Below are 22,884 nucleotides of genomic sequence, written 5' to 3'. Positions count from 1 at the left end.
GCCGAGAGGCGGTTCTGCGCCCCTCCCCGTCCCGTCACCCCCCGCGGCGGGGTAGAATCCTCTCCGCCCCCCGCTCCGGGCTGTGACGCGGGGGCCGGGCTCGCGCGGCCTCTCCCGTCGCACGCGGCACCGGGCAGCTGCCTGGCTGGGGGGCGGGGCGGCTGGCAGTGTTGAGGAGCGGGGCTGGGAAGGACTCGCCCGGCTCGCCTGCTCCAGCCCCACCCTTCCGGGCCGCCCTGTGCATGAGCATGTCTGTCGTGGTCTCCTCGCACAGGGCGTTGCACTTGCACCTGTCCCAGGGGGACTCCGGCCTGCTGCTGCTGCTGCTGCTGCTGCAAGGGTGAATACCTCAGGGAAGGGGCCATGCCCTGCTACAGAGGAAGGCAGCCCCCTCCCCCCCATTTTTTGATCCTAAGCTGAGCAGCAAGAAGACCCTTTCAGGATTGCTGGGTTGACATAGGAGCACTGGTGCAGCCCAGTCACCCCCCAGTTTGGTTAGTCTATAACAGTGGCTCTCAACCTTTCGTGGATTTGAGGCACCCTTCACTGGACTTTGGGCACTCTCCATAACGTGTGCAAATTGGGTGGCACACACTTTTAAAGCTAATTAATATATTAGGATGCTTATTTTCATGCAGAGGTGCTGGGTAGTTGGGAGTCTGAGCCTTTATCTGCTTATCTCCTCGTACTTGGCTTATCTCTTGATACCTCAGGTCTAGTGGCACCCCAGGGAGCCCTGGCACCTTGGTTGAGAATTGCTGATACAGCTATAGATATAGCACAAGCTTTTGTGAGCTGAAGCTCACTTTCTCCAGATGATATGAAAGAACATGTAGAAAGTAATGATATACTTTCACTGGACCAGCTGCACAGATGCTGCCCACAGCAGTGCTTGCCTCTTGCATCATTCCTGCTCCATCCTGGTTGCTGCATCACCCCGACAGTAGCATGTGTGCTCCTGGAGCTCTTTACCCCTTGTTCAGTTACACCCACATCTTGGGATGTCAGCCCAGTAACCCAGCATCTTAGAGTGAGGGAGAAGTTTTTTAGCTGATAGTTATACTTGTTAAAGAAAAAAAAGAAACTGCAAGTTGTAGATAGAGGGCAGATGAGGGCAGCTTTCTTGCTATTTCTTGTAAGTGTGCATAGCAGTAAAAGCTTCCAAATAAGGAAATGCCAAGCACACTAGTTTTTCCTTACTAGTATAAAAGTATATCCAGTTAGTCCTAGCCTGTACTTAAGGTCTTTTCTGGGATAACTGTTGTTTTGGAGCGTGAAGGAAGCACTGCTCTTTGAGAAGAACAGAACAATTCATACTTCTCAGACATCTGAAACATCCCTTTGAGATGCCTGGGTCACTTCACAATCCTAGCTGATTGTAGCTGTATTGGTAAAAACTCCAGCGTAATTGCAGTTGGCGAACATATTTTATTCAGAAAAGTAGTATAAAGTATAGTACTTGCAAAAGAAATCATGAGCTGAATTCCCTGCTAGAGGCCTTTGCCTCTAAGTCAAGGTGGAAATTTAAGGATGCGTAAGCCAAGCAAATGCTCACTGGAGATGAGGTCTTTGAGAAAACTGCCCAGTGCTTCTCACTATTAAAGGTGATCCTGCATATGTCACAATGCTAAATTTTTGTTCTCGGTCTATAGAAACTAGGAAATGTGACTATCTTTGATTACTGCTGCCAAGCTGAAGTTCTTAATGCCTAACTGTTTGAATTACATAGCAAAATAAAACATTTAAAATACATAAGAAGAGCACCAGGTAGTGAAAATATTTGCAATGGTTGAATAAGTATCAACAGGATGTATAACATTTATTTTGGACTTTGAAAAGCTAGTCTAATCTTAGACTGAGAAAAAGTTTTATCTTTTTTCTGCGTCAGCCTAAAAACTAAATCTCTAGAAAAGTAGTAGGTCAGAGGCTTAGAATGAAAAGACATTTTGAACCGAAAGCAGAATCCATGAAACTAATTGTCAGGTAGGTATGGTGAGTTCAGACCACAGTAGAACATGACTTGGAGTTCCCGGTATAGGCGAGACAAAATCATGCTATGTCTGTTTAATCGAGGTGCCTTGCAGCCCTAGTTTTGTGTACATGAATACATTTAAAAAAATCTGGGTGACACCTCTACATCAGTTTCTGTTAATATGAATTAACTTTGGTGGGGAAAAAACCCTTCAAATTCAGCTTTAGCAGATTTGTGGGATTTCATAGATTTCATAGACATTAGGGCTGGAAGGGACTTCAGAAGATTGAGTCCAGCCCCCCTGCCCAAAGGGCAGGAAGTCAGCTGAGGGCATAGGATCCCAGCAAGATAAGCATCCAATTTGCTCTTGAAGGTGTTCAGAGTAGGTGCTTGAACCACCTCCGATGACAGACTGTTCCAGACCTTGAGGGCTCGGACAGTAAAGAAATTCTTCCTTATGTCCAGCCTGAAACGGTCTCGCAGTAGTTTATGACCATTTGACCTCCTCATCCCTTCGTCTCCTGGTTGATGGTCTCTTGTTCACATTGTTGTTCTCTGTCAGAATTCTTCAGTTCAGCAGGTACTTTTGGAAAAGTACTAATTTTAGAAACATTTACCTGAGAGCAAACCTTTCTGTGTAAATGCCAGTCTAAGGGAAGTAAGGGAAGGGGTGAGGCAGCCCCTTCCTGTGTGGCGTTAGGCATCCTGAGGGCTACAGGAGCCTGCTGAAGGCAGAAGCAGTGAGAGGCCTAATCCAGCTTTTGTCAGAGCTAGCCTGCCTGCTTTCCCCTCCACCCCTCAGTGGCAGAGGGGTGAGCTGCCAGCAGTCTGGAGCAGTGGGCTGTAATGAAGGGTGGGGGGAGGGCAGCCCTTCCTTCCACGGCCACACCCCCCAGGTCCAACCAGGTGCTGTCCGAACTCGGAGATGCCCAATCCAATTCTCACATGAGCCTGCCTGGGCTTCCAGCACCACATGCTGTCCCCATCACCTTCTCCCACTGCCAGTGCACCTAGCCACCCTCGTGCCACACCCCCAGTGAGGCAGGGTCGACTTATACACAGAATCTACCAAAATCCTAACTTTTTTGAGTGGAAATATGGGGTTGACTTATACAATGCATTGACTTGCACACCATAAAATACAGTACAGTACAAAGTTGTGCTGGCTGAATGGCACTGAATATAGTGAGTGAAAAGATTCACTTTTCAGTAGCTGATGGAACGGCCAGCAGAAGGCAGCTTCTCACAGCAGAAAATGTCTTTTGAAGTGGCTGTTACAGCTCTGGAGACAGAAAAAACTCCTTCTGCTTGCTGGCAGAATTGCATGCGAACTAGGGGCCTGACCTGCCTTAGCATTGCCATTGTAGTTAAAAAGGCAACAGCCTGTATACAGGGATGAGCAAAATAAGGCCTGTTGAGAGACTTTGTCTGGCCTGCAGCAGGTCCCTCGGCCTTGCCTCGCCTAGGCACGGGGGCAGCCCAGGCCCTGACGTGCAGCTGGTCCTGCCCCCCCAAGGTATGCAGTGGGGCTGGGGCAGTGCGGTGGCTAGACTCCATTTCCCAGCAGTGGCTCCTAGCTGCCAGACCAGTGACAATGGCTCCTAGCTGCCAGACTGCCCCACTGCCCAGACGCCTTGGGCTGTCTGCCCTGCACCCACCACTTGGGGCTGGACCCACATGGGCATGGTGGCTTGTATGGGGGCCATGTTCAGGCATGGAGCAGCATCCAGGAGTGAGACAGGCGGACAGGGCTGGGTATACTCTGGGGTCTTAGGGCAGTGACAGCATGGTGCCGGGCCCAGGGCAGAGTCACGATCCACTGCCCACATGCTCCTGTGATGGGTGCGGGTTCCAGATTGTGGCGCTGCCCTGGCCCCAGCCTCGTGCTTTCACCACCCCAAGATCCCAGCCCTGGCCCCAGACACAGCTCCCCATCTACATGGCCACATGCCCTGCCCATGTGGTTCCCAGCTGGCCTCATGGATACTCGTGGAATATGGGACAGTCACAGCATGAGGCCTGGGCTGGAGCAGAGCCCCAGTTCTGTGGGCAGGGACATGCGGGCAGCGGATTGAGGCTGTGCCCTGACCCTGCACTACCACCACCCTGAGATCCTGGAGTCTCCATAGAAACCAGCTGGGAGCCAGATGGGCAGGGCATCAGGTGGATGGGGAGCTGTGTTTGGGGCCAGGGCCAGGATCTTGGGTCAGTGACAGTATGGGGCTGGGGGCAGGGCCGAGCTGTAATCCACTCCCTGCTCGCCCCTGCCCGTGGAACTAGCCCCTGTTGCAGGGGTGTGTGGGCAGTGGATCATGACTGTGCCCTGGGCCCTGGCCCTGCACTGTCACTGCCCAAGATCCCGGGGTCTGTCTAGCCCCACCTGCCCATCTTACTCTCGGACACTGCTCCCCACCTGTCAGTGGCCCTATCCCACGTAGGGAGTTTTGATGAGCCGTGGTGCAGGGGGGAGAGGGGTATTAGCCTGTGATGGCTCAAGAAAACTCCCTATGTGGCTGGTGGCCCCAGTTTATTTCCCACCCTTGCCCTGTAGTGTAGAGGATAGGATAGGTGAGGTGGAAGTAATGATGTTTGGTGCATAGGGGTGAATTGAGGAGCAAGAGAACACTCCTCTTAGAGAAAACTGGGGCACTACATACCTGTCAGCTATCTGCCAGGGAGTTTTCAGTCATCTGAAAACATCCCATTGAAAGGAATGGGTCACTTCACAGCTTCACAAGCATCTTGTGCAGTTGATAATTGTTCAGATCCCATTCTCCCTACCCCAGCCTTTTAAAATGAAGGAGGGAATCTTTCATCCCACTTGTTGCATTTAGCTGGTAGATAGCATACTTCCTGCCTGTTAGTTACATGTCTTCTTTTCTGATTGTTTCTTCAACCCTATTGGGAGCATGGAGAGGTGAGAAGGATTGCTGAGTGAGAAGGAAGTATGTCCTAGAATCCATGCTGTGTCACTCTCCCTAGGACTTCTCTGGGGGTGGATCCCAGGGTGTGGGGTGTGGTGGCACAGAGAATTCTCTGAGATCACCAGCATGTCAGTGCAGTTCCTTCCACAGCTCTTCTGTGAGCTCACCATCTCATCAGTGTGGGTTCTCGATATGGTGAATTAAAAGATTTCACTTTTCAGTCGCTGATGGAATGGCCAGCAGAAGGCAGCTTCTCCCAGCAAAAAATGTGTCTTTTAGGGCAGCTGTTACCACTCTGGAGACAGAGAAAAAAACTCCTGCTTGCTGGCAGAACTGCATTCACACAGTTCTGGAGCTCTGGGGGTGTGCACCACCACTTGCTCATCCCCTGTTTCCCCCTGCTGCTGAATTCAGTGAGGGAGGGAAAGGTGAATGATGGTAACACATCCACCTTGAGCTCTAGGGGCTGTGGAAAAGCAGTGGCTCAGCCAGAGCCTTTGCTGATCAGCTGGTGACCTTACAGGACAGGGGCTCTGGCAGGAGCTGTGCTGACCTGCCTGTGAACTCAGAAGTCTCTACATGCCCTCACCATGATCCACAATCTGCCTATTCCCCCCTGTCATGTCCCATCATGTCACTCTTTCAAAATAAGAACAAGGACATTCACTAATATTCACTGCAATGTTAAGGGTGACTGGTAATGAGTTTTTTATGTGCCTCCAGAATGTAGTGTATAAAGCTAAAAGGTAGCTAAAAGGTTCTCAACCTCTTCAGGATTAAAACACCTCACTACCACTTTTTGAATGTGGTGGCACTCCTGGCTGTGAACTGCTAGTGTTGCTGCCTCAGCTTACCTCAGTGTTTCCCAGCCAGGTCCTGCTGCTGGGAAGGGCTCTGAATCGGCAGGGCTCCACAATGCAAAGCCAGCCCATGAAGGGCTGTGTCACATGTGCATGCTTCTCCCACACTAGAGCTCTGATCAGTCTAAAGCAGACAGGAGCTGCCTCATGCTGTGCAGTTCTTTATGGTCCAGCACCGCCAATGCTGCTCCCAAAAGCAGAAGCAGACAGGACTGTAGCCAGGACTGGTTCTGCTGCCTGCTTTAGGCTGATTAGGGAGCCGTAATGCAGGGGTAATGCATGAGGCAGTTTAACCTGACCACTGCTAGTGCAGCACTTCTGAGGGGCCATGCAACACCACTGAGAACCACTGCTTTAGAAAAAGGATATAAACATAACATAAAAAAAATCTGAGAAGTGGGAAATAGGATGCATATCCTAGACAGAGATAGTTAGCTATGCTAGTCTGAAGTTAGGCAGAAGGGCAGGGCAGGGTGGTACCTTAGGGTGCTGTTACAGGTTACCTTTAAAACATTTTAAATCTGTTGAAGGTTGCTGTTATAAATTACAACAGTTTCAAAGCAGTCACAGGTTAAGGCTCAATGCTGCCTGAGACCTGCACAACTGGGAGGCCTATGAAGCACCCTCAGCAAGTTTGTGGATGATGCCAAGCTGGGGTGTGTAGTAGAAGCATTGGAGGATAGGGCTAGGATTCGGAGTGGCCTAGACGATTTGGAGGATTGGGTCAAAAGAAATCTTGGGAGGTTCAACAAGGACAAATGCAAAGTCCTGCATTTAGGATGGAACAATCCCATGCACTGCTACAGCCTGGGGACTGACTGATTAAGCAGCAGCTCTGCAGAGAAGGACATGGGAGTTACAGTGGACAATGAGATGGATATGAGTCAGCAGTGTGCCTTTGTTGCCAAGAAAGCTAACTGCATAGTGGGCTACATTAGTAGGAGAGTTGCCAGCGGATCAAGGGAAGTAATTATTCCGCTTTATTCTGCACCAGAAGGCCACATCTGGAGTACAGTGTCCATCCAGTTTTGGGCCCCCCACTGTAGAAAGAATATGGGCAAGTTGGAGAGAGTACAGTGAGAGCAACGAAAATGGGTTGAGTGCTGGGGCACATGACTTAATGAAGAGTGACTGAGGGAACTGGGTTTATGTATTCTACAGAAGAGAAGACTAAGTGGGGCTTTGATAGCAGCCTTTAACTACCTCAAGGGGGGCTTGAAAGAGGATGGAGCTAGACTGTTCTCTATAGTGACAGATCACAGAACAAGGATCAATGGTCTCAAGTTGCAGCAAGGGAGGTTTAAGTTGAATATTAGGAAAAACTTTCTCACTATGAGGGTGGTGAATTGCTGGAACAGGTTCCCCAGAGAGGTGGTGGAATCTCCATCCTTGGAAGTTTTTAAGACCCCGCTGGACAAAGCCCTGGCTGGAATAATATAATTGGGGATGGTCCTGCTTTGAGCAGGGGGTTGGACTAGATGACCCCCTGAGGTGCCTTGCAACTGTAAATTTCTGTGATTTTATTAAACTGCCATTAGAGGGCTTGGTGAGCAGGCATGTGGACAGGAGCCTGGCCTTTTTTGGGGTGGGAGAGTAGCGGGGAGGGTGGCATTGCACAATTACTTGGAGACCAGCTACTTACGTAAAGTAGCTCACACATGCAATAAAAAGCTCCAACCAGCTCTAAAGTTAGACCTTAAAAATGTGTGCTAACTTTAGAGCTGGTTGCTATTGAGCTTTAATGTGCACATATAGCAAGGTCTCCCCTGCGACTAGGAACCCCATAGCTGACAGGGCTTCCAGCCACAGGGGTGCACCATACTCTGCATAAAACCTCAACGCTGAAGGGGTGCGGGCAGCCACGATCCCTAAGGGCTCATGGCTGTGGGAAACCCCCAGATCTTGGGGATCATGGTGATCATTTGACCCTTGGGGTGGGGGAATCTCCACTAATTATCCTACAGCCCCAGGGATGCTCCTGTGGCTAGGAGCCCTTCAGCTGAGGTATGTGGGGCTTCTAGCTGCTGGAGTTTGCCAGTTCAGGGGGAGCTCAGGATTGAGCACTCCCTGCACCAGCAATAAGGTGCAACAGTATCTAATGCATGATCCCACAATTGCCCCTCCTGCCATGCATAAGTGGCATCGCAGGAGGCACAATTGTATGAATTGCATGTTAGATCCCATCACACCTTTAGCTTTATGTGTACAGGGGGCCTCAGAGGCAGAGAAACTACCCCCAGTGGTTTCTCTCACTCTGTAGCCAGCAGGAGCCAGTTAGAACCACAGGTGGGAGGGGAGTCTTTTTAAAAGAAACAGCAGTTTGAAGTGATTTGGTACAGGGGAGAAGTACAGGGAAAGGAGTGGAAAAAAGAATATAAAAAAGGACCATAACCTTGCATGTGTTTCACTGAATTGGTATTGGCTTTGAGGGAATTGGGTTAATATTTACATCAGGACACAGCTGAGACCCATCAGGCTTGTTGCATGCCACACTGGGTTAGTACTCACTCACACCAGGGCAAGAGCCCAGGCCAGAGACTCAATGGTCTTGCTACATGTGCCTCACCAGGGCAAAACCATGACCTAGCAAGCTTGTTGCATGCAGCTGCACTGAGGCAATGCACTCATAGACTACCTGGTGCTGCTTGTTGCCCTTTGAACCCTTGGCAGTGTTGAGTATTTTCAGCTTGCCCTAGATGATGATGTCCAGCACCTCAGCATGGGTCCAGTTTGCAGCTTGCTGGGTGGTTTCCATTCTCTGGTTCATTCTTTTCACAGAGGTAGGCAGTAGGATTGCTGTTGCTGTTTGCATGGGAGTGCTAGAGCTACTAGCAAACTAGAGAGCTACATTGAGTGCTCAGAGTGGTCAAGGTGTGCTGGAGTCGCACCTCCTGGAGGGGAAGGGTGTGTTGGCTTGGGGCCAGTACCACCCTGTTAACAGATTTTTAATCAAGGTGGGGAGGTGAAAAACTCAAATAGACTCTTGTGTCATTCCAACCAATGTGAGAAGTATATTGATTAACTGACAAAGCAAGATTAATAGCTAAGAAAAAGCATAATCTTACGGGATGGGTCTTGACTGCCACAAAGTGAAGCTGGCCAGGTTCATGTTCTGCACAGCAGGGGGTCCTCCAAACAGTCCCACAGATGAACAGTACAGCAGGTGTCGTAGAAGTTCCCAAGTTTCTTCCCAGCCTATGCTTACTATGTATAGATAGCTGGTAAACATTCTTGTATAATTAAGGGCTTATTCTGCCTGTCTGTTTGTTTGTCTGTCTGTCTGTCTGTAACACTTTTGGTCAACTGCGCATGTGTCGCTGCCGATCGGCTGTGCGGACCCAGGCGGGGAGGAGGCAGAGGGCAGACACAGGGACACATGCAGCTGGCAGGGAGAGCAGGATGGCAGGGGAAAGCCCTGCTGCTTGATGGAAGAGGCAGAGGTGGGTGTACATGCACCCAGCAGCTGGCAGGGTGGGGTAGGTGGTGGGTTCAGAGGGAGGGGAGGGGAGGCCAGGGGAAGCCCTGCTGCCAGGGGAGGAGGTGGAGCCCCCGTGCCAGTGGCTAGAGGAGGAGGCGACAACGGTGCAGGGAGTGTTTACATGGCCGGCCCCGAAGGGTGAGCAGGAGCAGGGGTGGAAAGGGGGGGTGGCCATGTAACCACTTTTTCATTATTTTAAATCTGTCATTTATGATGCGTGATTGGCTAGTAATCTTAATATTCTAATTAATGGTCCCTGATTGGGTTTGTTTGAAACTTTCAGAGCTGAATTAAACTAGATCTCTTGTGGACCTCTATGCTAGTCTGTCACCTCTGTACTTTAGTTTATGGGAAAGCAGGCTCCGCCCAAAAAAAGCGGCAAGCCTGATCTTTTTTTCCTCCCGCCCTGGAGCCACCTGCCTGAGCTGTGCAGGGCCTGGTGCTTACCTCTGCGGCTGCGGTGCCCCTTAGGGCCATCCGAACCAGGTGTCTGCAGGCTGGTGCTGCCTGCGGGGGGCACAGCTGCCGCAGAGGAAAGCACCAGCCCCCCCCACAGCCCAGGGACCACTCTGTGTGCTGGCAGCTCGCCCTCCCCTCCCTGCCAGAGAAGCAGGGTGTGTGCACGACACAGGGGTTTAATCAGCCCTAAACTGAAGTGTTTTTTAAAACCCACCACTTCAGTTTAGGGCCCCCGTTTTGTCTACACACGCCCTAAAAGGCTACTGACAGACTTGGAACAAAACCCAAAACAGCACTTTACCACAAGAGGAATTATGTCAGTTTGACCCAGCTCTCCGACATCTGTATAGCTCAAGTGCTTCAGCAGGGCTTTTTGGCACTTTCTATTAAATCTTTTAAATCAGGTATTAGATCAAGTGCCAACAAGCCCTACTGAAGTACCTGAACTATACAGATGCTGGGCGAGCCAGGTCAAACTGATATGATTCCTCTTCTGAGCATGCTCTGTGCTCAGTGTGGGGGCATGTGAAGCTGAAAGTAAAGTGCTGTTTCCTCCCCCCACCACATCTGTAAGCACCCTAAGTTACCAACTTGCTCTGCCTTCTATCATTCACATCCTAGAACAACGGTTCCCAAACTGTGGTATGTGTACCCCTGGGGGTACACAAAACATTTATGGGGAGTACGTAGGAGAAATCATGTAATGGCAGATTTAATTTTCATTATAATTAGCATACAAGGAGTTAAAATATAAAATGTATGCTGGTAGGTGTACATGGGTAGCTGGTAGGGGGTATGCAATAAAAAGTTTGGGAACCTCTGTCTCAGAACATGAAGTGTCCCCTCTAAGAACCTCTTGTCCTTCCCAGTGTCTGTACCCTTACAGATGACAGAGCACTTCAGGGACAACAGGTGAAACTGTCAGAACTTGTTTTCAGTAAGGTAGAAATCATGTTCAGAGATCAGTGAACGTGAATTGGCTACATTTGGACTCTTCTAATTGCTTTGCCCAGCCTGTTGATTCTAACCATTAGAGGAGTACAGTTTCGGAATGGTCTGAGCAAAGTAATGGGGGTGAAGAATGTGGACTGCTTCAGTATGGAACTTGATCAGTTTATGGAACAAATCCAATAGGATAAAAAATTCCAGCTTCAATAATTAGTGCATGGATGTGCATTCAAGTATTTACAATATCCATATTGGGGCTGAGAAGTAACTCTCACTTTGTGCAGGGATTGCCCAGTAGTCTTGTGCTTCTGGGCTTCAGCTGGTCATATGCTCATGCCAGGAATTCCCATCATTCTTCCTGTAAGTACTTTTATAGGCTGGTTGAGTTGGTTTGTTAGTTATTTACACTTTCCTCTGATGCATTGGACAGTAGCCTGAGCTAAAAGATTGGAGTTTTGATCTCAGTGGACTTGTTCTCCCGCTGGAACTTAAAAACATGTCAGTCATCTGATTAGATTAGAGGGTCTTGCTCTTCCACTGGGGATGAAACCACTCACCAGATTTGAGGCCAGGAAGGAATTTCCCCACCCCCAAGTCATACTGGCAGGGAGGGATGTTTGTCTTCTTGTGTACAGTGAGCCCTGGGCCTTTTCCTGAGATTGTCTGAGCACGTCTTAATCGCTTCTTTCTTATCTCAGTTTCTGAGCATGGACTGCCAGTGTCCCCATTTTTCTACTTGTGCCTTGCTGTAGAGCAGCGATGGTCAGCCTGTGGCATGCAACAATTCTCACTGGAAACAGAGAGAACTGAGGCACATAAGGCTGAGGTGCGAGGTGGGGGCTGGTACTACAAAGCAATGGAGATAGCAGATAGGGCAGGGAGGAGGGTGTATGCAGAGCGATGCATCAGTAGGGGAAAAGGATTGGAGTGGCACTTGGGGAGGGAGTGGAGCTTGCTTTGCAGCATACATGCTAAAATGGTTGGCTCTCCCTGCTGTAGAGTGTGTTTGGTTTTATAGGTTAGGGAGAGAAGTTACACATAAACCAGTTTAAGTGATCAGAAATAGTTTTAAACCTGTAACAGAACAGACGCTCAGTGCACATAAACAAGTTTCAAAATGACTGAAACTGGTTTAAGATAAACTTGGTTGAATGTGATATCAGACTTAACTGATTTGGGTCACACGAGTTTATGAAACTTCTGTCCCAAACTCCTTCATGGTTCAAGTTAAATTAGAGTCCCCCAGCATCCTAGCATGCTTTCGAGCCCTGGGCTGTGCTGTGCTGTGCTGTCTGCTCCAGAGACCAGGGCTGACCACACCCTTCTGCTCCCTAGCAGTAGCAGTGAGGATTGGCTGACGAGGATGGGTGGCGGGGGACAAGCCCATCTGGGGATGCAGCCCAGTCTGTGGGGGGGACTGCCCCCCACCCCAGGCAAACCCCGGCTGGGGCCTGGGGCCAGAGATAGGGGGGGTTAAACACCCCTTAACCCATTCAAAATTACTGCTGGCTGCAATTGTGGACTACAAATCACAGAGGCACCTGGAAGCAGGAAGAGGAAGTGATGAGGAACCCTGCAGGGTTCTGTTGCTGTAATTCTGGACTGCAAATCTTAGAGACCTTGGGGGGGCAGCAGGAAGGGGGAGTGAACACAGAGCTAGAAAGTGCTTTATTGCCCCCTGGCATCTGCCTGAGTCACTGCAGGCATGTGGTTGCATTTCCTGAATCAAAGGTAAATAGGCTCAATAGGCTTGCAAGGTGGATGGATGAAAACCTGATGGCATTCAATACAGAGAAATGCAAGGTGCTCCACTTCGGTGGGGGGGAATGACCCACATCACACTTATATGCTCGGCAATGCTATCCTCACTAGCACCACAGCCAAAAGAGACTTGGGGGTCATGATTGACCACAAGGTGAACATGAGCCACCAATGCGATACCACAGCTGGCAAAGCGAACAAAACTCTGGCTTGCATCTACCAATGCATCTCAAGCAAGATCCAGGATGTCATCCTCCCATTGTACTTGGACTTGGTGAGGCCGCAGCTGGAGTACTGCAGCCAATTCTGGGCTCCACAATTCAGGAAGGATGTGGAGAAGCGTATTCATAGATGTAGGGTCGAGGGGACCTGAGCAGATCGTCTAGTGCTGAGAAGACCCCCTGCCCTGGGCAGGAATGAATACTGGGCTCATATGACCCCTACTAAGTTTAAGCTCAAATGACCCCAGGTAGGTAGTTATCAAGCCTCCTTTTAAAGACCCCTAAGGTAGGAGCCAGCACCACTTCCCTTAGAAGCTGTTTCCAGATCCTGGCTGTGCCCTAACTGTGAAGTAGTGCCTCCTAATTTGTAGCCTAAACCTATTCCTAATCAACTTGTGGCCATTAGTCCTTGTTACTCCAGGAGGTGCTCGGGGGAACAGGGTCTCTCCCACTCCCCTCTGGTTCCCCCTGGTAAGTTTATAGGTGGCCACTAGATCCCCTCTCAGCCTTGTCTTGTGAAGAATGAACAGGTTTAGGTCCCTTAACCTCTCCTTGTAGGGCCTGCCCTGCTGCCCCCTGATCATGTGAGTGGCCCTCCTCTGGACTCTCTCCATGCTGGCCTCATCCCTCCTGAAGTGCGGCACCCAGAACTGGACACAGTACTCCAACTGTGGCCTGAACAGTGTCACATAGAGGGAGAGGATCACCTCCCTGGATCTGCTCATGATGCATCTGTGGATACATGACAAGGTGCAGCCCTCCTGACTGCATCCTCACATTGGCGGCCCATGTTCATTTTGGAATCGATAATGACTTGAAGAACTCTTTCTGTGACTGTGCTTTCAAGAAAGGAGTCCCCCAGCTTATAGGTATGCTGCTGGTTCTTCCTGCCCAATTGCAGTACCCCGCACTTGTCAGTATTGAATCCCAGGTCCAATAGTCACAAAATCTTGCAAGACCGTTTTAGGCTGGACATAAGAAAAAACTTCTTTACTGTCCAAGCCCCCAAGGCCTGGAACAGACTCCCTGTAGAGGTGCTGCAAACACCTACTCTGGGCACTTTTAAGAAACATTTGGATGCTTATCTTGCTGGGATCTTTTGACTCTAGCTGACTTTCTGCCCCTTGGGCAGGGGGCTGGACCCAATCATCTTACGAGGTCCCTTCCACCCCTAATGTTTATGAAATCTATGAAAATGTCTGTTCACTTCTGTTTCAGTTTAATCTGTGCAGTTTAGGCTAACCTGCAAAGACTGAATTGGTTCGGTCTTGGGTTTTCTGACTGTCTGTATCTAGCCATAATGTGCTTTGTAATTGTTGTGGTTGAGAGACTGAATTGGAGGTCTCTGAAGGATTGGTTGACTTTGGACCGATGGCCTTACAGGCTGTCTTCAGCCCTGTTTTCCTGTGTACAAATAAGTTCAGAGTTGCCAGATGGAAACAGTGTTTGAGTGTCTTCCTAAAAATTTCCTCTGCATTGTCCCCTGGTTTTACCCCAGAATCAACTCTATAGTTTAGGGTTATGCATGTTAACAGGCTGATAAAGATTCCCATAGCAATAACAAAGCATTTCACTTCTTTGCTTTCATAACGCACAAAATTGTAATGTTGTTTGCTTGCAGACCTAGATACTTATACACAGAATGACATTAAAAAGTCTTAGAATTGATGCCTAGTTTGTGTCTGAATCTAGAGCTGAAAGGTGCTTCTTGGGCCATCAAATCTGGTTCCCTGCCTTTGCTAGCAGCATTTGTAAATTAAAGGGATCCACAAAAAATATCCATTCCACAAGCTCTTTTGAACACCACAGCCATGAGAAAAAAAAAAAAGAATGTAAGAACATAACTATAACTTGGCACAGATAAAGAGCAGATAGAGAATAATGTTGCTGATACGTGCTGTCTGTCTTCATGATGCCAGGACACTAACATTTGAACATGGTATATGTTCTGTATATACAACCTGGGGAATTATGCTATTATGTGCCTATGTGCTTTTGCGCATAAAAGGCATTACCATGCATAACTGCATAATTTAACTACAGTGGGCTCTGTGCCTTTACCGCCATGATATGGGTGTACAGAGCCATGTGACTGGACATCTGGGTACCTGCATATATTTCTAAAAAAAAGGTTGCAATAGTATTATATTTAGTTTAATTTATAAAAAAAGGTATTTAATTTTGCATAATTTTGAGTTTTTCTGCATATAAATTTAAATTTTTCTATGCATAATTTTGAATTTTTCTGTGCGTAATTCCCTCAGGTGTGCCTATAGCCTATGGTAGTAGGAATACAGGGATATACTATAATTACTTGTATACCACATGCATCTTTCCCTCAAAAATTAGTCTTCCAGAATTGGAGTGAGTTGTAAGTGAGAGAGATGATTTTCTGCCCATTCTAGAAGCATGGAGAAGCTGCTGTTTCTTTTTCTTCTCTTCTCTCCAGCATCTACATGGAGAGAGGGATGGAGTCCAGTAGGGGCAGATCCATGGGGTGTGCAGTTGCACCTCACTTTGATTCCTGCTCCATCCTAGGTTTAAAATCAACTGCCCAGCAGCAGTTCTATTCAGGCAACTCTGAAGGAATCAATTAACTTCATGGCTCATCATTTCCTGCTAATTGACCTTTACTTGGTAGGTGTTAATAACTGTCTTTCATTTTTACTGGCCATGATGTTCCACTAATCAAGCTATCCTTTTTTCAGCAATTTTGCTGTCTGTTAGATAGTCCTGGTCTCTCTTCTCCCATTTCACAGCTCTGTAGATTGGTTTTTAGCTCTTTTCAAAATCCTAAATCCATGGAGTCCCATCTTCAGCAGCATCTACAGTTTTAGCTTTTGGCTGAGTAGTCAAGAGGTTCTGACAGTTCAACTGTGAGAGAGTTAAAGCTGTAGCTCAGAGGTCAGCCACGTTTTTGGCTGGAGTGCCAAAAACACCCCAACTCTGGCGTATGCCACGACTTGGCATGTCAGGGGTAGATTGTGAGGGAGCTGCCAGGGGCTTGATCCTTATTGCTGGTGGTGGCTGCATACACAGCGGACCCAGGCTCTAGGCAGCTGTAGCAGGTGGCTGGCAGGCTGTAAACAGCTGCACCAGCTTCCAGTGGTGGTGGTGGTTGCACACATGCCTCTGGGCAGACAGCAGAAGGGCCAGAGTTGCACTGCCCTAGGCCCCTCTTCTGCTGTCCACCCAGAAGCATGCATGCATGCATTCATCACCACAGAGCCTTGCTGGGGCTCCAGAGCCAGGTGCAGCTGTTTGTATCCTTCCTGCTGCAGCTGGCCTGGGCTCTGGGCCACTGCTGCCAGCCACGGAGCCCAAGCTGCTCACAGCAGGGCTTGAAGCCTTCTGGCTGCCAGCTGCGAGCAACCTGGGTTTTGCTGCTGGTGGCAGCTGTCCAGAGCCTAGATTAACTGTGGCATGCCAAGGAAAATGGCCTCATCTGCCATTTTCTGGCATGTGTGCTGGGGTGGGGGTTGCAGACCCCTGCTACAGCTTTTGCCAGAGCAGAAAAGGGAGGGGAAGTGAGCTGAAGATTAGGTTTTGTCCCCACTTTGTGGCCATAACTCTGAAAAATATTTTTCTTCCTTCTGCTTTCTCCACAATAAGGTGTGTGTCATTTTTGGGCGTGAACAGCATGCAAGAAAATATGGTAGTCTGTGGTTGGGGAGAGAGGGGGAAAAAAAGCGCTGCAAAAGATGAGGTTTCTGTGTTTTGGACAAATGCAGCTGTCTTTCACTTTCTATTTTCTTAATGTTTCCCTTTAAAAACAAAACATGGTTTTGTTCCCCACTCTTGCTCAGCCCTGTACTAGTTTTAATTTTCTAACCTTGGGCATGTCTGTATCATCAATGCACCATCACAATGAAGCAAGGGAACCCCTCAAAATAATCCAGTGTAGCTGTCTTAAATGCAAAATGGAGAGCACACCAAAAAGTATGAGTTCATCAGTGTGTGTCTAGCAGTGCACTACAGCAACTATGTTACATAATTTTGGTGTGTATGTGGAGTAGGTGTGGTATACTTCACTGCAGCACTCCAGTGTAGATGTGTTCTCTGGCTTAGACTGTAGCCAACAGCCTTCTAAATAGGAGGGGAGGGAAGGGGACTCGATTATAGGCCTGTCACTATCTTTTTAATAGTCATCAACATAGTGCTTACCTTTTCTTTGCTTTATGACCTTCTTCATCTTCATGAGCCAAATGTTCCACTGTAAGACTCTCAAGCTTTTTTGACTGCAGACTTGTGGCAGTTTGCAGCAGTTTGCAGATTTGTTTGCACACTGTAGCAGTCCAGAAGACTCCCAAGCTCTTGTTGTCTCTTGGGCATTGTGTAGCAAACACAAGATATGCATGGACCAGAAGGTTGTTTCAGGTGTCTGATGCAACAGTGCATACTTTAATTGGTGGTTCTGTGCCTCCCAGTTTTTATAGGTGACTCTCAAACTTTTGCTAAATGACTTAATGCTGTGTTACTTCTTTCTGTATGAATTTGCAAGCACCACTGTAAAATGGTCATCAGAGTACGCTGGAAGGTGATAACTAGGGATCCTGGTTTTCTCTGATAGAAAAGATCCCTAATTTTCACGTAAAAAAAAGTACTGAAACCCAAAATCCACATTATTCCATGATTAAAATGAAATGCCAGTAATACATGGATACACATATATAATTGTGTTTCATTTTGATCATGGAAAAATATGGGTTTTGTGTTACTTTTTTTTTAACCGAAAATTGGGGATTTTTTTTAATACATCACCAGGGATCCTGGGTTTCTAACCCCAACAAGCATCTGTATTCGTACAGGGTGGCTGATCTCTAGGCCTCCAGATGGAACTGGTAGCAGAAGTCCTTTTCAAATCAGGATATTTCAGTTGGCCACATGCTTTGTGGCAGCTGTAGCTTCAGTTTTTGCAGGGTGAATGAAAGTTACATCTTTTATGTCTCATTTCATCCCCTTAATTAGAGGGTTGCTTTTACTGAACTGAACAAATTCTGGAAAGTCATTAGTCATCTCTGAGTAACTCATGTCAGAAATAAATCATTGTGTCAAATTTCTATCTGACTGGTAGAGTGGTTTTGGTTTTTTTTCCTGATCTGATGTCTGGTAACATAACACTCAGGTTTTTTGGAATGGTGAGTTCCTGTTTCTTAGACTGATGGAAGTTCAATCCACTGATGTTGCGCTGGAGTCTTCAGACCCTATTTTATGCTTTCTTTTATTTTTGGTAGAAGGAACTTGATTTAAATCTGTGGTTAGGGTAGCGTATAGCTTGTTGTCTTCTCACTCTCCCACCCTCTTTAATCTTATTCAAAAGTGGAATTCTGTTATAGGTTTAGTACTAAGGAGACAAGGAAAATAGAGTATTTCTATGGGAAACTTTCCTTCTGTCCTGCAGAGAGCAAGAAGGGTAGGCTGTGGTTACTCTGCTGGGCCATAGTTAGAATTATATGGAACTTAGAGCAAAACCAGGTGTGAGTGTCTGTGAGATTCATCGTAACTATACAGACTTTTCTTTGCTATTCATTTTTATCTGGATTACAATTTAAACAACGAGATCTTACTTTTAAAAGTAGCTTTCATATAAGATGTGCAACATAGGAATTTCTTGAATTATGTCATAATTATGTTATAATTCAAGAATTATATATCTTGTACTGTTATTTCCTGGAATAGTAAAATGGATGTATTTTTATGTTGCTTTTAAATTGAAGGGGGAGAAAATATGAATTTTTCAACTTGAAATAAGTGAAGAGAATGCTGTCTGAAGAGCTTGTAAGCTTATAGGGAACATATTTTGAATAACATTTTTCCCTTTCTTATTTCATGGCTTGTCTAAATGAATGTCTTACTTGGGGTAAGGCTGGTTGTCTCAAAACAAGCAAGCAAAACCGTCCCGTAGTCCCTTGCCTCAGGGAAAATGTAACGTAAATCTGATTGGCTTGTGGAAAATTTGTCTGGGGGCAAGTAACTTCAGGCCAGTGGTTGCGTGCAAGGCTTTCTACTTGATGTGTTTTAGCATTTAAACGACACTTACATTTTTCTTTGCACCTTCCCCTCCTAGCCAACTGTTTATCTGTGGGTTGTAGAGACTGAATGTCACACCTCTGCCTACATACTGACATGTAGCAGCCCATGGTAGCTGTCAGGATATTCCAGGATTCAACACTTTGGTAGTTAACCTTTTGTTACTGGGAACCCTTCAGCATGCCTACTCATGGAGTTTGTGCTTGGATGTGCCTTCTTACTGGGGGCTAAGGCAAAAGTGCAGCAAGGTCTTCATGGCTAGAAGGTGCCTGAAGCCATCACTAAGGAGATGGCTGTGTGGAGCTGTGGCAGGCTTGTGGCCACAGAGGTGGCCATGACGCCCCCAGTTCCTGCCCAGTTTGAACTCTAATGTCATTCTCTTTGGATTGCCTGCCCACCATGCCTTGTTTTTAATATTAACAGTTCATTAAGGGAGGCTGCCAACAGGATTTAGTGAGCCTTAATCCTAATAATTCCCCACTAGGTCTCTCATGAGCCCCAACTAGCCTCAATCCAGTCCTCAGGCCTGGTAGGTAGGTCCCTCTCAGTCTAAATAGGTCTCTGTAGGGCACCTGTAGGCTTAAGAGCAAATTGTGTGGCTCCTTTTTTTCCCCTATACCACGTCCCAAGCCTTGTGGTCGTTCTCTGTCTTTGATGTTGACTGTTTATAAACTCAGCCCCCTTGGACGCTCTTGTCCCTTACTCAGTCTCCCTCTGAACTCTCAGACCTTGGGTCCTGCATGCAGCCCCTCCTCCAGTTTCTAGTCTGGCTTAGCCTGCTCTGGGCTTATGGACCCTTACTTGGCTAAGCCTTTCCCTGGGCACATGGATCCTCTGGTCTGGGGCTCAAGCATTTTCCTAGGCTCTTGGACCCCTTATTGGCCTCAGTCTGAGTCTGAGGAATCCTTATTTTGTCTAAATAAGCCGTGACCTTGTCACTGCATGGCTTAAGGCTAAACTACCAGTACAACTCAAATGAACAAGAAGCATTGCAGCCCTCTGGCAGATGCCTCAAACCCTCTAGGGCAGTGGTTCTTAAACTTTTTTTTTTTCACAGACCACTTAAAAATTGCTGAGGGTCTCGGCAGACCACTTAAACTTTTTTTTTGTTCTACAAATTAAAGCACACAATTCATATTTTAATATCAGTAGTCTTACTTTACAAGTGCAGATATTCTCGATTGTTCCGCAACCTTTCTGCAGACCACCTGAATGGAGCTTGCAGGCCAGTGGTGGTGCATGAACCACAGTTTGAGAACCTCTGCTTCAGGGATTTAACATGAAACAAAGGCCACTTGCCTGATGCATAAAGCGGTTCGTTTCTCTGGAGGCCACCAAAATCACAGACACACACTCATTAGATGGCACAAAAGGTGTATTTGCAAATAGGGTTAGAGCAGAGTCAAAAACTTAGATTACTCTGAACCCACCAAGGAATTTTGCAGGCTGTATTTATCTTTTTCCTCCTGGGCACGTGTGCAGAAACAGGAACTCTTACAGTTCACTTCCGTTTTATACAAGCACACATGTGGTTACATCACTACATACATCACATGTATAGTATAATTAACTACTTAAGCATGCAGGGTGGAGAGGTAAATATGCATTAGCTAATTAAGTATGCTCAGAGACTACTATAGGTCACCAAGAGTTCAAACCCCCCCCCCCCTTTCAAGGACACAGTCAGTTGAATTCCAGCTTCTGTAATCTGTATGAGAAAGGCTAGGGAGAAGCTGGGGGAGAGTCTGCGATTTAGTATAAGAAAAGCTGTGGCAAGGCTGGGAAAGGAACAAAGTCCTTGGCAGTGTTTCTTTCTTATCGGGTGCAAGATGCAAGCTGTGCATTTCTAACAATACTCCATTTCTAACAATATTCCCCCCTCAATGCTTTCTGCTCCCCATTTTCATTTAGGCAGATCAAGATAATTACGAGGAATTTTTCTGAGTACCATGACTTTTGCTACAGTCTGCGCTTTGAGGGGGACTGCTGCAACTTGCATCCCTTCAACTGTGGTGGTTATTAATCTAGTGACAGTACTCTCTTAATGCCACTTGGGAAAGATCCCAGCTGCAGTTTTCATTCTATTCTTGACCAGTACCCTTAACATTTGCCTTATTACTTACCAACCATTTTGGGGCTAAAGGAAAAGCTCTCCAAGGCCACTGTTCTCCGGCCTCTCGGAGTCCCCCACAGGTCCAGCAGTTGGTGAGATTGAAGGTATTTGCAATTCTTTCCATCATGTTAACATACAAATTTGTCCCTGGGGGAGCAATTGGGGGAAGCGGGGATATAGGCTGGCGGCTAGGGCTGCTCAATCCTGCTTCTCTTACTACATAGATAACAACAAAGCATATTAAGATTCCCTCCATATTTTCCCTTTCTTGAGATCAAATACAGCCTAAACTTTTTCTTTTTATTTTCTTGTCTAATTTTCTGAACTTTGATTAAGCCGTCTCAGGCGCACTTGGAGATCACTAGTAGGTTCACAGCTTCACTTGCTGGCTTCTTGTTTCGAGGACAACTCAGCTTCCGGAGTGAGTTCGTCTTGGGAGTTGGTGTCCTCTGACGCTTGTGGATGTTGTTTCACACGGGTATGGTGTATCCAACGGTCATGGCCAGTAATTTTTACAGCGGTGTGGGTTGTTAGAAGTACCTGGAAAGGGCCACTCCACCTCTCAGTCAAAGGTTTCTTTTTCCATCGCTACACTAAGACCCAGTCTCCCGGGCAGAAGTCATGTACCGGTACGTTTAAAGGCAGATGCTGAAAGGAGGCTGCATACCTGTGAAGAGAAGACAAAACAGACTGCAAAGCAATAACGTACATATGAAGCTCGCTATTACTTAATTCCAAAGTTACATTTTCTCGCATCCCAGGGGGTAAGACTCCAGGGGGCTTGCCAAACATAATTTCATATGCAGTTAATTTAATGCCCCGTTGGGGAGTGTTTCGAATGCAAGTAAGAGCTAGCGGCAATGCTTGAGGCCACTTAAGGCATACTTCAATACAGACTTTGGTGAGTAGAGTCTTTAAGGTCCTATTTATGCGTTCCACTTGTCCTGAACTCTGTGGTCTCCATGGTGTGTGTAGTTTCCAAGTGATCTTGAGAGCTTGTGCGACTTCTTGAACTACCTTTTTCACAAAGTGTTGTCCTTGATCCGACTCGATGGATTCAGGCAGAGAATACCGAGGAATGATCTCCTGCAACAAATACTTTACTACTGTAGCCGCAGTGGCAGTCCTGGTGGGCCATGCCTCGACTTAACCAGAGAGCTGGTCTACCATGACAAGTAAAAACCCATGATGTCCGGACCATGGGAGCTTGGCAAAATTAATCTGCCATGCTTGTTCAGGGTACGCTGTCCAGGGTCTACCTCCCATTGGCACAGGGGGTTTCTTTCGAGGGTTTACTTTCTGGCATGTGATGCACCTGGTAGCAATACGCTGAGCTTTTACATATAGCCCTGGGGCTACTGCTTGGCGGATCACTAGATTACTTATAGCTAAGCCTCCCATATGGGTTCTTGTATGAAGTTGATGCAGTACTTCCCGAAGCAATGGCCTGGGTATCATGACCTTTTCTCCCGGTACTATCCACCATTTCTGGGAGGTTTTTTTTGCACAAGCTTTCTGTGCAAATTTATCTTGTTCAGGGGAATACTGTGGGATTAAATCCCGGACGTATGGCCATATGGCATGGAACAAGGCCTGCCTGGATATTTCTTCCGCTTCTCCACCAATAAATGCGGCTTTCTTTGCTGCCGCATCAGCCTTTGCGTTTCCAAGCTTATGCTTTTCCTCAGCAGCTTTTCCATGGGCCCGCGCACGAATGACTGCTACCTCTTTAGGCTGGTGGAGTGTTTTTAGTAGTTTGATAATCTGAGGGCCGTTAGCAATTTTATTCCCAGAAGCCATAATGAAACTCCTTGCTTTTCACAATAGTTTGTGTGCATGGACCGTAGAAAAAGCATAGCAAGAATCAGTGTATATATTAACCTGCTGGTCTGTCCCCAGCTGTAATGCTCGGGTGTGCGCAGTGAGTTCCACGGCCTGTGCCGACCATGAGCTTGGCAATGACTCCCTCCATACTATCTTATTCAAGGTTACCACTGCACATTCTGTTCGTTTTTTTCCATCGATGACAGAGCTGGAGCTGTCTAGGAAGTATTCAGCATCTGGGTCTTCAATTGGGTCCTCAGCAAGATCAGGCCGCACCTGTGTGGTTTGATTCAG

General features: G+C 47.3%; 1 protein-coding gene across 2 annotated transcripts in view; it reads left to right on the top strand.

Annotated features, from left to right (window-relative positions):
- Positions 1-22,884, top strand: part of UBAC2 (UBA domain containing 2) — a 194,220-nt gene that overhangs the window by 274 nt on the left and 171,062 nt on the right. The gene's annotated exons all lie outside the window — the stretch shown is intronic.

The sequence above is a fragment of the Crocodylus siamensis genome, chromosome 1 (assembly GCF_052110815.1).
Source record: "Crocodylus siamensis isolate JL-2025a chromosome 1, ASM5211081v1, whole genome shotgun sequence".
NCBI lineage: Eukaryota > Metazoa > Chordata > Crocodylia > Crocodylidae > Crocodylus > Crocodylus siamensis.
This window is presented reverse-complemented; position numbering and strand designations above follow the sequence as displayed.